The sequence below is a fragment of the Engraulis encrasicolus genome, chromosome 7 (genome assembly GCF_034702125.1).
Source record: "Engraulis encrasicolus isolate BLACKSEA-1 chromosome 7, IST_EnEncr_1.0, whole genome shotgun sequence".
Classification (NCBI taxonomy): Eukaryota; Metazoa; Chordata; class Actinopteri; order Clupeiformes; family Engraulidae; genus Engraulis; species Engraulis encrasicolus.
In genome coordinates, this window is record NC_085863.1 from 1440229 (window position 1) to 1456431 (window position 16203).

The following is a 16203-nucleotide window of genomic DNA, read 5'->3' on the forward strand; positions in this document are numbered from 1 at the left end:
ACATGCAACATGGGCTAGCCTAAATGAACACATTTCATGGTTTCAGTCACGGCTTTTTGGGTATATTATTTGAACAGCCGGCAACACAAAAAGTTTTCGGCATTCGGCGTTGCGCGTGAACAACGCTAGTCTACAGGTCCGTATCTTTCGTTTATTAAACCCCAACATCACCAATTGACTTGCATAGGTTGTTTTCCCCCACAAATGGCAGTACCGCACATGGAAAACGTCACGCCGTTCATGAGTATAGAGCGCTACCAGATTACTTTAGCTATCACTTCGGCGTTTTCCCCCGTTTATTGCCCGACAATAAAGTTTTCGTCCCTCCCTACTCGCTCATATCAGTCACAAATACAGTATGTAGGCTACGCATTTGCTTTGTTTTCATAAACTTTACTTGTATTGTTGCGTTAACATCTTCTATTTCTCTTGACGTGTCAGTCACAAGGACGACCAGTGCTGTGTCTTGTAATTGCGTGTTAGTTACGGCATTCCCCCTATCCCTTTCGCCTATCCAACAAATTTTTTCACTCTAATGATTGTGCAACTATGATTTGTTTAAACAAAATGTTTTTGTAATCTGTTGCTTCTGCAATGGCATGTCACGTCATTATCAAGACATCTCAGTATTACCTGCCTCTTTGCATGGTAGATGGATAAGTAAGAAGCCGCCGCGTGCCACTCTTTAAGAATTGCTGATAGCTACTCGCTCACTTTACATAACCTGCTGTGAAACATGGTAGCTTGTTGTTGGCAGTATGTTGGAAGCCTAAGCAATACGAAGCAGTAACTTGGTTTTGGTGTGGTAAAAAAATGGCAAGTGTCCGAAAACAATAGGCTACCCCACTCCTAGAATCCTAGGTTCTTCTGATGAGTCTCAAACAACACACAGTTTATGCCTAGACAACTACAAACTGCGCCTTTGGAAAGGGGGCGCGTGTTACTGTAGGCCTAACAGTGATGCGCGGGCTGACCCGAAGTCAGCAGGTGCTTGCAGAACCATGGTCGACCGCAGGCACAGGTTATGAAATACTATTATTAATGGTATTCGACACGGTTGCAGTCGGTCAGGACCTTTGAAATGATGCCGAATTTTATAGTAGGCTATAGCCAATAGCCTATAGCCAATAGGCTATAGTTTACTTTAGCAGACAGGGACATTTTTTGCGAAATAGATCAAAGTTTATATGGCTGAATAACTATGATGGTGCCACGCGCTCTGCAGGAGACTTAATGAGGCTCCTGCGTCGGCCGAATATCTTCTGCGCGCAACTGGTGCAGCAGGTGCAACCATCGAGTGCATTTTGAAGAACACAGAGGGTGCTCTCTAAACAGTGCAGTGATGGATATAGCCTACATATTTTCTTATACAATTGTAATGGTTTCGCACTCATGTGTTGCTTACAGAGTTTGTTTTCATTTCCTGTGTCGTACCATGACTACGAGGCAATCCACTTGACGGCTGGCTCCGTCTGCTCACCAACCTACAGATTAATGTTCTCCATGTATCCAAAACGACGATGTTACCGAAATAAACAGGTGACAGTCGGCAGTCGTCATTGCATGGCCTCGGTTCAAAAATCCAACATGTCCTGTTGAAATGCACAGCTGTCTTGTTCTTCATGCAAATTCCTTTTTTTAAGACCTTTATTGACGTGATTGTGCTTTGCCAATGACGCTAGGGTGTTCATAAAGACGCACGGCTACTATTTTCAAAAGCGGGTCGGGAAGCGGGCCGGGTCAATATTTTTCATGAATATTTCTTGCGGGCAGGGCAAGCGGGCGGACTAGGGAAAAAAGCGGTCGGGTGTGTCTTGTTTTTTCGTCGACCCGCGCATCACTGAGGCCTAACATGCCATATAACAAGCTGGCTCACTGACAAATTCTTTGTATGACCAGCGCATGTAAAGAAATTGACAATAAAGCCGACTTGACTTGAACTGTTCACCCTTTTTTATTTTCACATATTTGCATATTTTCAAGCATTATTCATGTATGTGCATATCATTCTCTTCTCAGTGTTTTCAGTACTTAGATTTATTGGTATCAAGGATTTTGAGATTTGAGCTGTTTTTTTTCCAATGTGGGTAAGTTAGAGCTGAATGAATACAGTGAGTCCAATATGTATTTGATCCCTTTCTGATTTTGCCGGTTTGCCCACTAATAAAGACATGATCAGTCTATAAATTTATGATAATATGTATTCAAACATGGAGAGACAGAATATCAAAAAGAAATTCCAGAAAATAACTTAAAATAATATATTTTAATTTATTTGTATTTAATTTAGGCAAATAAGTATTTGACCCCTCTAGCTATAGAAGATAAAGTGCTTTGTGGCAAAACCCTAGTTGTCTAGCACTGAGGTCAGATGCTTCTTTTAGTTGATGACAGTGTTTGTGCATATAGTAGAACATATTTTTGCACATTTGTCTTTGCATATTATCTCTAAAACATGAACAGTTTGTGGTCTGTAGCTTGGTAAATGGGAGGTTCAGTTCTCTCCATAGAATTACTATAGGGTTAATATTTGGAGACTGTAGGCCACTCCACGACTTTAATATGCTTCTTATTGAGCCACTCCTTCGTTGCTTTGACTGTATGTTGTGTATTATTGTCATGTTGGGAGACCCAAAAATGGCCCACCCTTCAGTGTAGTGGTGGAGGGAAGGACGTTTGCACTCAGGATTGCACATTACATGTCTCCCTCCATCCATTCATTGACGATGTGAAGTTGTCCTGTGCCTTGGCCAGACAAACACCCTCAAACCATAATGATACCACTTTCATGCATGATGGTGAGGAGGGTGTTCTTGGGATCATAGACAGCAGTACTCTTTCTCAAAACACATTGAATTGTGTTAATGCCAAACAGCTTGATTTTGGTTTCATCTGACTACAGCACCTCCTTATCATATCCTAAACCAGTCTGATATCCGTTGGCAAACCTCAGGTGGGACTGCACAGGTTCCTTCTGAAGTAGAGGTACCATGTGTGCACTACAGGATTTTAAACCTCTGTGGCATTAAGTGCTACCAGTAGTTTTCTCAGTGATTTTGGTCCCACTAGCTTTGATATCATTGCCTAGTTCATCCCGTACAGGTCTAGGGTGCTTTCTTTCTGTTCTCATGATTATCAAATCCCTACAAAAGGTCAAATCTTGTATAGAGCCCCAGACAGGCTGATGGATAGTCATTTTGTATTCCTCACATTTTGGAAGAAATGCATCAACAACTGGGTCATTAATACCCAGTCTCTTTCTTGTGGCTTTGCAGCCCATTTAATCTTTGTTCAGGTCTAAAATCTTGTCCCTGATATCATTTGACCGCTCTTTGGTCTTTCCCATGCTGGTGAGGTTGGAGTGTGACTGATTTACTCATACTATGGACTGATTCTGCTGATTCAATGTGTCTTTTATGCATGTTAGTATGTACAGGTGTCTTTAATTCAGATGACAAGTTGATCGGAAGTGCCCATCTGGTCTGTGGGCCCGGAACTGTAATCAGTTGGCAGGGGATCAAATACTTATTTTGCTCGATGAAATGGAAATAAATTAATATATATTCTCTTGAGTTAATTTCTGGATTTTCTTTTTAATATTCTGTCTCTCCATATTAGAATACATATTATCATAACATTTATTGACTGATCATGTCTTTGTTAGTAGGCAAACCAACAAAATCAGCAAGGGATCAAATACTTATTTGACTCACTGTACATTCTAAGGCAAAACAAGGGTCTTAGCTTTTAAATGTAACTCATGTCATGTTTGTATGTGCTTCCAAGGCTGAGATATTTAAGATTAAATAGGCAGAGGGCACCCTTTCCCAAAAAGGGCTTAGGACAAAATGGGTTAAATAGCTATTTTGCACTGAGGAGAATTTTACATTCATTTTAACCCTATCCAGACCGGGCTTTTTTGGCATTCCTAGGCCCCCCCATAACTTAGGAACCGAATGGCGTATGACCACCAAACTTGGAAGGGATGATCTTCAGCCAAAGAACTATGAATGACATCAGTTTGGTGTCATTATTGGATATTATGGCGTCATTATGAAGTCATTTCCTGATTTTGTTGCCCAAAATGTCATCTTAATGTATTTTCCATCTAACTTGGGTAATGCACATCAATTTTGGTTATTATGTGAATCAGACCACTTCAAATGTTCACAAGGGTGTCTGATGCTAATGGGAATGTAAAAAAAAATTCAAAAGTGATGATGATGAGACTTAGATCAGTGATTTTTGGTCAGGCATACCTGTCAGAAAACCGTTGCCATGGCAACAACAAAAATGATAAACCTAATCTTTTGGTCACTAAGTTTCGTAGTCATAGCTTTAGTCATTCAGGAGTTATACGACATCAAAGTTGGTGCGGGCACTTTTAGACCCCCCCCAACCCCCCCCCCCCCCCCCCCCCCCCCGGTCTGGATAGGGTTAAAGTAGTTTATAAGTGCATTTGATTGTTTTGTTTGCTCCCATAGACTTGCATTGCTTCGCTTAATTTGGATATACTATTAGACCCATAAGGGACTTACTTACATATGAGCAATTTCTTGAAATGAGGTGGAATGTTCCTTTAAGTGCCCCATGAATACTTACTGAATGTGTGTGTCCAGGGGTGGACTGGCAATCTGGCAAACCGGGCAAAATCCCGGTGGGCCGACGCCCCTAGAGGGCCGGTGATGTCGGTTTTTAAAAATAATTGTTATTAATGTTTTTTTTTTTTTAATTGACCGGCGGCCCACAATTTCGTGCTGACGGCCCTCGGCCCTCCTCCAATGACATCAGCCCACACATAAAGGGGCTAGAGGGAGGGGGTGTCCCATTGGTGCATCTGAGTCGGACTTAAATTCATTGCGGCCCCACCCCTACCATGCATTACGCGCGCAAATTTGAGCGATGGAGAGACTAAAACTAAAAGGTGGAGTGGAAAAGCTTGCGGAAAAGGGATAAAAAAAAACTTGCAGCAGAGGCAAGATAATGTGTTCACGCATGTAGTGTTGTAGCAGCAGGAGAGGGACAACAACTTCTGCATGTTGGAAGTGAAGGAGCACGCTAGGAGACAGCAGGTGAAGCGGCAGTAGTAGCCTCTACGAGCCCTGACAGGTATGAGTCAAGTCTTTCAAACTTTAGGATACTCCGTGCCTCTCCCCAACTCTCACTTCAGCATTAAACATTAATATTAAATAGGCCATTAATTCCCACCACTATAAGTGTGCTTGAGTGCTTTGAACCGGTCGCACGACTCACGGACATTTGAGAAGACAAACATTCCATACACCAAACCACTGACGTGAATAATATTAACAATAAAGTAGCCACGGCAGTGTGCCAAATGTAGGCTATAGCATTAAATGGAACACCAGTGGTGTTGTTCTAAAGCATTCCGTGTACCAAATGCGTTTCGAAGACTGTCAAACTCATGCCTACTCTCACTAAATATTCAGCGATCGTTTGCGTAATCACATTTACCACGCAGTGAAAATGTCCATATGTCGTGTAACGGTTGTCGCGTCTCGCGTGTGGAAAAGGTTTGCCAAACGGATTTTTTTTTTTAATTCTTGGAGCACAATCAAACCATATTCTGTAGGTAAATACCTAGCATCTCTTTATCTCTCTCAGCTGTTATTTTATCCAGGACAATCAGAAATGATAAATGATTGAAGAATTTCTTTTGAATAAGCTTTTGATACAGTTTTATCTGTAGACTATTTTATGTAGCCTACCACTTTCAGCACTGCTCATTTTGAAACTTCAGTATGTTAATGCTTTCTTAACATATTCGACACACTAAAGCATTGTGGTGATAGGCAGTTCATGATTTTCTTTCATCATTCAAGCTATTAAAGTAGCTTCCTTATGCAATGAGAGATGCATTTTGATAACAGGAAATTAACCCCTCTTCTAATGCACCTGTTAGAAGAAACCCTCAATTTAACATTAATCTAGGTCAATTTATGAGTAGGCTATACACTCAGGATTGTACAGGTAGCTGTTAATACCTGCTGGGCATTGCTGCCTGTTGCACCTCCTCTGGTGCCCATGGGTCAGCAAGAGAAAATAAGACTTGTGACACAAACATCTTTCTTGTATAAATTACTAGACAAACAATACACTGAATACTATATTAATTTGAATATTTTGCAAGTGCTGCATACATTGTGATAAATAATCTATCTCCCTCTTCTCATCTACTCAAACCAGGCCAGGATGAGGTTGAGTTAGAGAGAGAAGTAGAGTAGGCCTAGATTACTTTTGCTGTGAGTGTGGTCATCTATTGCATTTCTAAACCACTGCCCAAACTAAGATTAATTTTAAATAAATAGTTGATATAGTCAGCACACATTTTTCTTGTTTTCTTGTAGCTGAAAGAGAGATTCATGCATGAATATTGCGCCTTTTCGCATAGTCCGCTTGGTCAATAAGTAATCGCATGTGCTCCGCTGATTATGAGGGGCCGGTCTGGGCCAAAAATGCCCGGGCCATTTTGTTCTCCCAGTCCAGGCCTGGTGTGTAAGTACAGTTAATCATCAACTCACTTACCAGTTACAGCAGTTACAGTGAAAGAATTGTCAGGAATTGGGTATCCTCTACTCCTGAGGTCGTTTATGATACCATTCCTTACATCCTCAGGTTTGGTATTTGGATTAGTCACAACGGAGCAATCTACAATGACACCGTCAAACCTGAAGGACAGTTATTTTTAAGTCATTTGAAACCAAGAAGTATGTTGTTCCTTTAGAATAGATTAAAGAGTATGCAAATTATGCATAAGCAAAATAAAATAGCAAAAAAAAGTATACCTGAAACCAGACACACGTGCTGTATTGACATCCAAGTTCCAATTTACCTATACGTGATATTCAATGTTAAAGTATTAAAGTATCATAAAGACAAAAAATAATAATTTCTTTCTGAATTTGACATTTCTTTCTAGGGTTTCTGAGTGTATTGTTTGTTTGTTTGTGTTTGATTGTTTGTTTTTTTGTTATGTATTTAAATATACTCACTGCCTGTTCAATGTCCGGTATATATGTTAGGTATGATTCAGGGGTTTCATCATTGAAGCGAAAGTCAATGATCAGAGAGAAAGTTATGGTATCTCCTGCAGGTGGAAAAGAGTTAAGAGAGATTAGGGAAGTAGGCCTGCTTTGCCTTTCATAAGAAGCCAAACATCTTGAATCTTTAACATCAACCAGACATCAGAACTTTCTATTACTGCTCCCAACTGCTGAAGGTGTTCTTGTTGTTATTCTTGTTGTTGCTGTTGGTGGTAGTGGTTTTGTTGCCTGATTATCATAGGCTTGCAATCCCGATTCGATCTGTAGCAACGCCGCCGAAGGTGTTGCGTCAATAGGCTTGACAACTCAAGTCTGCATCTCAATATCTATTGAGGTTATGTTAGGGCCTGGGAATACTTCAATTTTCACTTTGTATATGGGTGGGAGACGTGACGCCTTGTTTTTTCGTAACATTGTTTAAAAACCTACAAAACTGTTATTTTTCCTCTTAAAAACAAATGTCAAAGAAGAAGATGTGGTACATTATGTTTCATATCAGTCTTAGATGAGAAGAAACATTTTTGTTAAGATTTATGTAAAGGTTTATACCGGTATGTCAAATATCCTGCGGTGTGACTAACATTAATGAAACCAGGAATATAATATATATATATATATAAATTAACCAACAATATTATGAATAATGTATGAAGCATTTGGCATGATTGCATAAATATTAACTTTATATTAAGATATGTGAATGTGAAAAAAACTCAACACAGTAATATTATCACAAATTGCATCCTGTGGGATGACATGTATGTCAATGTTTGTGAACGGGCAGCTGCAAGGCCAACTACAAGTGTCTTAAAGACTGGCTCCTAACCAGTCAGTACCTCAGTTATTGGAGAGTACTGTGGAAGCTTAAGGTTACTATTAACCTCTTAATATGTCGTCATATTGCAATGTTTCTGTCACGCAATGCTTATGTTCATTGTATGGTGTCCTGTGGTGTGACCGCTCTTATAGAAGGAAAAAAAGTTTTTTTTAGTAAATGAAAACACATATTAAGATTAAACACAATATCATTATCAAGTTAGCATGAGCTCAGATGTCAGTCATGTATACAAAAGGATTAAAATGGCCATAATGCAGTGAATTTCCTGTGGTGTGATTTCATTTTCCTACGGTGTGACATACAATGTGTTGATGCAGGACACGTTTTCCCAAAAATGGCAAAAATTAGGCGAAATTCCACGGACCACTAAGTGCTTTGTTTTTTTCTAATTTTTCCAATTTTTTCCATCATTTTTTTCAGGAATTGGAAAAACTTTTTTTTTTGCCGTTACGCCCTTAAATGTCAACCACCCATATTTAAACTTCTGCAACACCATTTTTTTCTTGGCGTGGAAAACATGTTGTATATTTACTCACAGCTGTTATGTATACAGTAGATAGCAAATAACATATCAAATAAAACCCATCTGAACAAACCTGCATGATATGACATTTGTGGAAATGCATACCTTGGCCAAGAGAAGGGATTACAGTCCACCAGTCGTGACTGTGGCAGACTTTTGTTTTTAACAGAATTGAGCATAAAATGGTAACACTTTATTTTAGCTTTACATTTTTAGCACTAATACATAGCCTACAATATTAATGCCTGTGTACGTAACGTGTAAGGCATGCACTAAGCAAATTCAAAAATTTTGTTAGGCATGTATTTGCAAATGTATTGTCCATACAATATTGGGGATTTATTACCAATATAATCTTAGTAATGAACTTGTAGGCCTAGATTTCTATTTATTAGTAACAATGTGTATTAGCTCCTGGTACACTGTGTGAACAAAGCCTTAAACGTCAACCACCCAGAGATTGAATGTCGTCTTTGATGGATAAAGTATGAATCGGAGAGGGACTTTGCCAATAGGCATCGTATGTGTACAGTAGAGTCATTCGTAATGCATTTACTATAAAGGCTACTTGTGGAAAGTAGAAGACTTGACTCCTCTAAAACATGAAAACATTTTATTATTATGCTTTGCCTGCATAATTGAACTAAACACATACAACAGTTTAATTTGAAATAAATGAGTGGATATTTCTACATACCAGGTCCCTCCATTCTATACTGGACGTCATCTCCGAACTGCAAAGAAACACAATGTTGTGACTAAATTACAGACTTCTGAATATATCTTTGGTATTCACATTCATCCAGGACATGCAAAGCAACTGGGCTTGCTGGTAACGCTTTAGAATAAGGTTCTTCTAATAAGCGTTTATAATCACTAGTAAACAGGTAGTAATACCCTTAAAAGTGCACAATAACATGCTTATTAACTTTGTTAAAATGCTTATTAACGTTGTAAACCTCTGATGAGTAACTTTATTTGAGTAAAAGCATGAAAATCGGTACACATGGCAGCCATCTTGAAAATTTAGGGTTTTTTGCGACGCCTCCATATCTAGTATTAGTCAGCATATCAAGATGGATATGTGTGCCGATGTAAATAATAAGACAAAAAAAATGAACCACTATAAATACAGAATAAGCAGCTTATAAGATGTTAACAAAGTTAATAAGCATGTTATTGGGCACTTGTAAGGGTATTACTATCTGCTTACTCGTGACTATTAACGCTTATTAGAAGAACCTTATTCTAAAGCGTTACCAGCTTGCTGATATTAACCATCCGTAACAAACCAGATTCTGGCATGATGTCCTATCCCAGGAAGTTTAACTGATTATGGTGGTGGTGGAAAATGGCAAGGGCAATGTCCATCTTGTGAAGGTAGACCTGTTCTATACATTCTAAATGTTTGTTTTCTCCTGGCTGTATGACACTAGCTTAGCTGCGCACAACTCAACCTCTGATTCATGGAAACCGCTGTAGTTCAAAAAATTAGCTCACAAGCCAGTGTCTATCCCCTCCTCATAATATCGTCTTTATAAACATGGTGAACCCATGTATTCAATCAATGCTGCAAATTATTGGAGAACACGCCCATCTCTGTCAAAAAATGTCTGTGAAGTGACACATTTGAAGTGATGCATTTAATCAAGGACCAGATTTGAAATGTCAGGCTAAATGTATTCAGTATTCAGGCTCGTAGAGGAAGTGAATTTACATCTGAACTCTTTAAAACGGATTCTAATGCATATCCTCCTCCTCATAGTAAATATTATGCAAGAATAATATGTGTCATGTGAATAAAGGTAGGAGGCAGCACCAATTAGTTCCTTAATTTGACAATGGTCTTGCAGTGTGCTTACCCCTATCCGAACAGAAGAGAAGTCTTCACATACAGCCCCTGTGTCCACAACGCAGCAGAGGATTAAAACGAGGATGGAGTCTATCCTCAAAGCTGCCATACCTGTTGACAATAAGGAGCACGAGTTTAATTTACAGCCATACCTGTTGACAATAAGGAGCACGAGTTTACTCTGTTCTTCAAGCACTCACACCATTATGTGACAAAAAATCCAAATGTCTGCCATTTGATGTGACTAAGGACATACTCAACTACGAAAACAGTTATTCACAGCAGATGTGTTTGGGATGCTGTGGCTCAGTGAGCTAAGCTCAATACCATGAATTCGGGAACCTGGGTTTGAGTCCCATCCAAGATTATTTGTCAGGGATACTAAAAAGGGACCCAAAAGCAGACAAAAAAAAACTGAATATTTATTTTGGTCACAGGAAAAAGATGTTCAAGCAATGTAAAAAACACAAATCCTCTTGACAGGGCAAAAACGCAAAGTCCAACTGTTAAGCACCAGGGAAAATATCTTCAACAAAAAGGCCAGTCAATGGTGCATCAAAATTCCAACAAAAAAAGTCTTAGCAATGCATGAAAAGTCCAACAAAAATCTTCTTAGCTATGCATGAAATGTCCAACAAAAAAATCTTCTCATTCAAATGTACATACAAAAACAGCACAACGCTTTCAAGGAGGAAACAGCAACACTTACAAAACATGGCAGATCACGGCAAGACAATCGGAGAAAGAACACACAAAATCAGGGGTTTAAATAAAGTAGGAAGGCGGAACGAGAACCAATAGAGGGGCAGAGAGACAACAAGGTCAAACGAACACAGGTGAATGGCATCACAGACAACGACAGAGTTCACTCACGGAACTAGCTACTAGCCACAACTGGCTAACCCTAACCACGGGCCAGTGCAAAATGAATGGGTGTCAATGGAGTTTTCTACCATTATAATTTTTGTGATTTTTTAATAATTTTTTGTACTGAAATATTAATATTAAGTTCGAAGCTAGAAATAATAAGACCCCATTTGAGTAGCGTTTCGATTATTTTGCGTCACTAGATTATTATATACTGGGTCACAAAGCTCAATTTGTATGGGGCCAAACTCATAAACATTAGCGCGATGCTAGCGAGTACAGGTTGAAATCTTCTAACCTGCTGTAAAACTACACACCTGAACGATTTGTCAATACAGCCTATTGTTAAACAACAGTCATAGTGCTTACCAGGAATGTTTTGTTGATAATATTTGTGACTGGAAATCGCAGTAGCAATGTATTTAGCACATGGGTTCCCCTTTCCATTCCATATATTTTCCCACATGAAGGACTGAACTACGCTCGCCAACTAGTGGACACTCCATAGTTACTGCAGTATGCATGCAAAGCTAACTGGCTACAATGGGAACCAATGAGACTGAACCTTCTCCCTGTTAGAAATTCTCTGGTTCAGGTAAGTAAAAGGAAGGTAAGTATCGAAAAATGTCCAGTAGATGGAGACAAAGGGGCTAGCAGGTTGGGACCCTTACATTATTTCCCAATGCCTCCCACAACGTTTTTTACATTATTATTACTTCTGCCAAGGAGGTTATGTTTTCGGCCGCGTTGGTTTGTCTGCCTGAACAAGTGACCCTGGTGGTGATCCAGATCACGAACCGGAAAAGGGACCTTTTTGAAGATTCCTCACCATTGTTGGCCTATAAATCTAGACGCCCCTAGAGACCACAAACTGCGGAACAGGGCGAACTCCTCAACTGGAAAACTCCAGAACTGGAAAACTTCACAACTCTTAACTCAACGAAGAGAAGGTAGAAAGACAGGGCGTAACGTAGTCAAATGTTCTATCAAGCAGCTTCCTTGGCGGCTTCCTGAGTGCTTCCAGTTATTATTATTATTATTATTATTATTATTATTATTATTATTATTATTATTATATAAAGGTATTATTATTATTTTTATTATTAATAATTTTTACTTTGAGTGGTGGAGATGGAAAGCAAACTTCAAGACAATGGGAAAGGTCTCTACAAGCGTCTCATGGTGAAAGCAAAATAGTGACCCAAGACCCTAGAACCATGAAGATAAGAATCACCGTAAACCAGTTTGTCAGTGAGGACACACAGGCGCCACACCTTTTAGTTGTTCGCCAGTGTACCGTGTAACTGATGGTATCTCACATTTGAGAAAATACAGTATGTACAAGTAGACGAGGTATCGTAACAGAAACAACAAAAAATGTGGCTTCGGGTTTCAGTCTGCACATGATCCGATGCTTGAAGGCTGTAAAGTTGAAAACTGAAAGTATTGGATTACATGTGTTTATTATTATTTACTATATTTATATCTTTTTTTTACAATTTTTGTCTGCTCCTCCCACGACTACAATTTACATTGACAATATTATTTTCTTCAATGCAAACGAAAGTTGCCTGTCCATCTTAAATGTAGTAAGTTCCTTTTTCCAATGAGCACTTTAAAATGTTAGATGATACGCACAACTATAAAACTATATAACTCTTCCCAGGACATGTGTTCAAATGGTGGTGCAAACTCAATGACCTGTGCACACACTGGTTAAAATGTTGTGAGTTCCTGAGCATGGGGCATAGGCTGCTAGCCAGGCTGTGCCCTTCTAGTGACGCAACATTTTCAGCGTTGCAACTAGTCAGGTCAAGAGCAATACAAGTACTTTCTGAGTTCCCGAAAAATACGGGAGCTCCTCCCACTTTGTCGTTAAGCAAACAACCATAAGCAAACCAAGGAAGGCGGGTCAACCATGCCGTTTGGGAAATGTTAATTGCTATGCTCTTGGTCAGACCAAGTCTTGAAGAGATTTGAACGTCGATGATAATCAGGCTAATAGCCTGCAATAAGGGCATATTTCCTGTGACTGTGCACAACAATGTGTGACCACACAGCAGTCCAGCCAATCTGGCTTTCCAGTCCACGTCAGCCCCCGGTGGCCTATATCTGATTGTGGCCCGTCTGACTGAAAATGTGACAGCCTGCCCTATGAGAAACTTCACACTGGCAGTCATGATAGCCAATCTGCTTTTGTAAGTGTATGTGTGCAAAATGAAATTGTACAATAAAATGAACTACTACTCACGCATTGATTAATGTGTATCCTAATCAAAACAAAGAAAAAAAGAAAGAAAGAAAGAAAGAAAGAAAGAAAGAAAAAAGAAAGAAAGAAAAAAGAAAGAAAGAAAGAAAGAAAGAAAGAAAGAAAGAAAGAAAGAAAGAAAGAAAGAAAGAAAGAAAGAAAGACAAAGAAAAAATCATTCTGTCTTTTGGACATTTAAGAGTCTAAACCAGCCTGTTCAGAGCGCATGCATTATGCTGTCTTGACACAGCTGTAAGTGATGACCTATTGTCAGTTACATAGTATTCATATTGCATTTGGCCAAGGAAAAATGTTCTGTGACTTGGTAAATAATCCTATATAGTTGCAGCGTAATATACATTATAACCACAAAATAAATGTGTAGCACACCTGATACCACCATATGGTGCATTAGTAGGCTACTCCAGGTGATTCCATGGCCAGTGGTGGTGGCATGCATGCAGGGGCATAGCAGCAAATGGTGGGCCCTGTGTACTATCAGCTCCAATGGCCCCCCTCCCATATATCTACATAAATGTGTGTGGGCCCCCTATATACAAGGGGCCCTGGTGACTCATTCACACTTTACCCCCCTGAACGACACCCCTGCATGCATGTGACTATGAACCGCTTCATCAGCTGGTCGGTCAGACGCCAGTTTGTGCATTAAGGGGCTTCTAAAAGAGAAGTAAGTCACTGCACCAGAGTGGGCCAGGGAGAATGATACGTCATCTTCACACATGGACAGGCAGTGTATACCAAGTGCCATCGTATAAATTACACAAATTACACAAATTACACAAACGGAAATCAAATAAATATTGTGTATAAATTCTTTGCCATAGTAATTATGGTGTCCCTATAGATCATTTGTAAAAAGGATAACATTAGCTGAAAAGCTGCTTTATTTGTAAAAAAAAAAAAAAAAAAAGATTACATTAGCTGAAAAGCTGCTTTATTTGCTAGTACATGAATGTACAGTGCTGGCACTACTAGACAACTACAGAGATTAAAAAATACCACCAACAATGTCATTTTGGGAGAATTTTTTTTTTTTTAAAAAACAACTAATGGACATGTAGGGCATACTCACTGTGATAGCTGTGTCTCCTAATGGAAAGTATACTCAATATAGGTGTGCTCCCATTCCAGTTGAAAAAGTGTGTTGTGTTGACTGGTAAGACTTGTTTTCTTTTCAAGAGTGACATCACATGTACATACATACCTGTAATTTGATAGCACCTCGCCAAAGTGAAAATTTCTGTCTGCCAATAAGGAAGTCTGTTTGCAAATGGGTGTCATGTCATCAGACAGGCCATGATCAGAACAGGGATAACAGCAGGACGAGATTTCAACATAACCATACACAAAAGGTCAAAAAGGAAAACAAAACACTGTAAAAACAGATTTGACTTTGAAATTGAACACGGTGGTTGTGTTGAAGATTGTATGACATATGTATGACATATTAGTTCTGTTAAACACTGACCACCCTAACATAAGAAAACTCCTTCTTAGCCTGCCGTGACAGAATTTGACAATTCTGACAAGGAGTTAAACACGGCTTTTGATAAAAGGTTAAAACAATGCAACTTTGTACTCTGCGTCCATAACCAACAAATCACAAAAGCTTCAAATAAGTGCCTCTGCAGTGCCTACTGCTGAGATACTGGAGCAGTGTGGTACCACAAGATGGCGGTATAATCTTCACACAGGTTTTCTGGTAGTGTAAGCCTGTACATGGTCTGGTTTACCCCGCTACCTGTATATACCATAGTCTGCCTGGTCATGTAATCCTGTGGGCCATAGTCTGCCTGGTCGTGTAATCCTGTATGCCATAGTCTGCCTGGTCGTGTTTTGTATATTCTACACAACGATTGGTCCAGGCCACGGTCATGTCCCGCGTTGACTACTGCAAATCACTCATGACAGGCAGGGGTGGATTAATACAGGCCCAGGGGGCCAGAGGCTCCAAGGGGCCAGGCCAACTTGGCCCCACGGCCACGACCCAAACCGGCCTTCAAAACCACCTTTGCAATAATAATCTTTCCAAGGTGCTTCATGTACCAGCCAATATAGTGTACAATGAACTGTTATAGTCCCTAGGCCAAGCCAGGTCCGGGTCCCCAAGGGGCTTATAAAAAAAAGGAGATCCTAAAAGTACAATTGTAACGCTATTCTGAGAAAAATAAAATAGGCTGTTCCAGAAGCAGATATTTACAAGACAGAAATTAAACAAAATCATATTTGTACATTTGCATATGCTCCAGCGCTTGATATTGAGCTGAAACTCAACTAGTTAAAGTGAAAGAGAAATCCCACCGGGGAAACTCCAACTCCCATTTTCATTGTGACACAGCACTCCACAGCACACAACAAAATTGCATTTATGCCTCACCCGTGCAAAGGGGGCAGCCCTCAATAGTACCCCAAGGGAGCAGTGCTCAGGGTACCTCAGTCATGGAGGAGGATGGGGGAGAGCACTGGCTAATTACTCCCCCCACCAACCTGGCAGGTCGGGAGTCGAACTGGCAACCTTTGGGATACAAGTCTGATGCCCATTGAACTGCATACCCATCACTGCTGTTCTGTTGTCACATATGAAATTTACATTTACACCGCCTTCAAATACCTGGTCGAAATAAAGATGGACTGCATCGTATCAACTACGTCGAGTACCTGGCTGGTTCCTATAGTACATGTAGCCTACATCTTGTACGTTGAGGGTAAGAAGTCAAAGGGCAGTTATGAATCACAAATACTGACGAAATGGACTCATGAGCAGATCATTATCTATTTTCACTTTCAGTT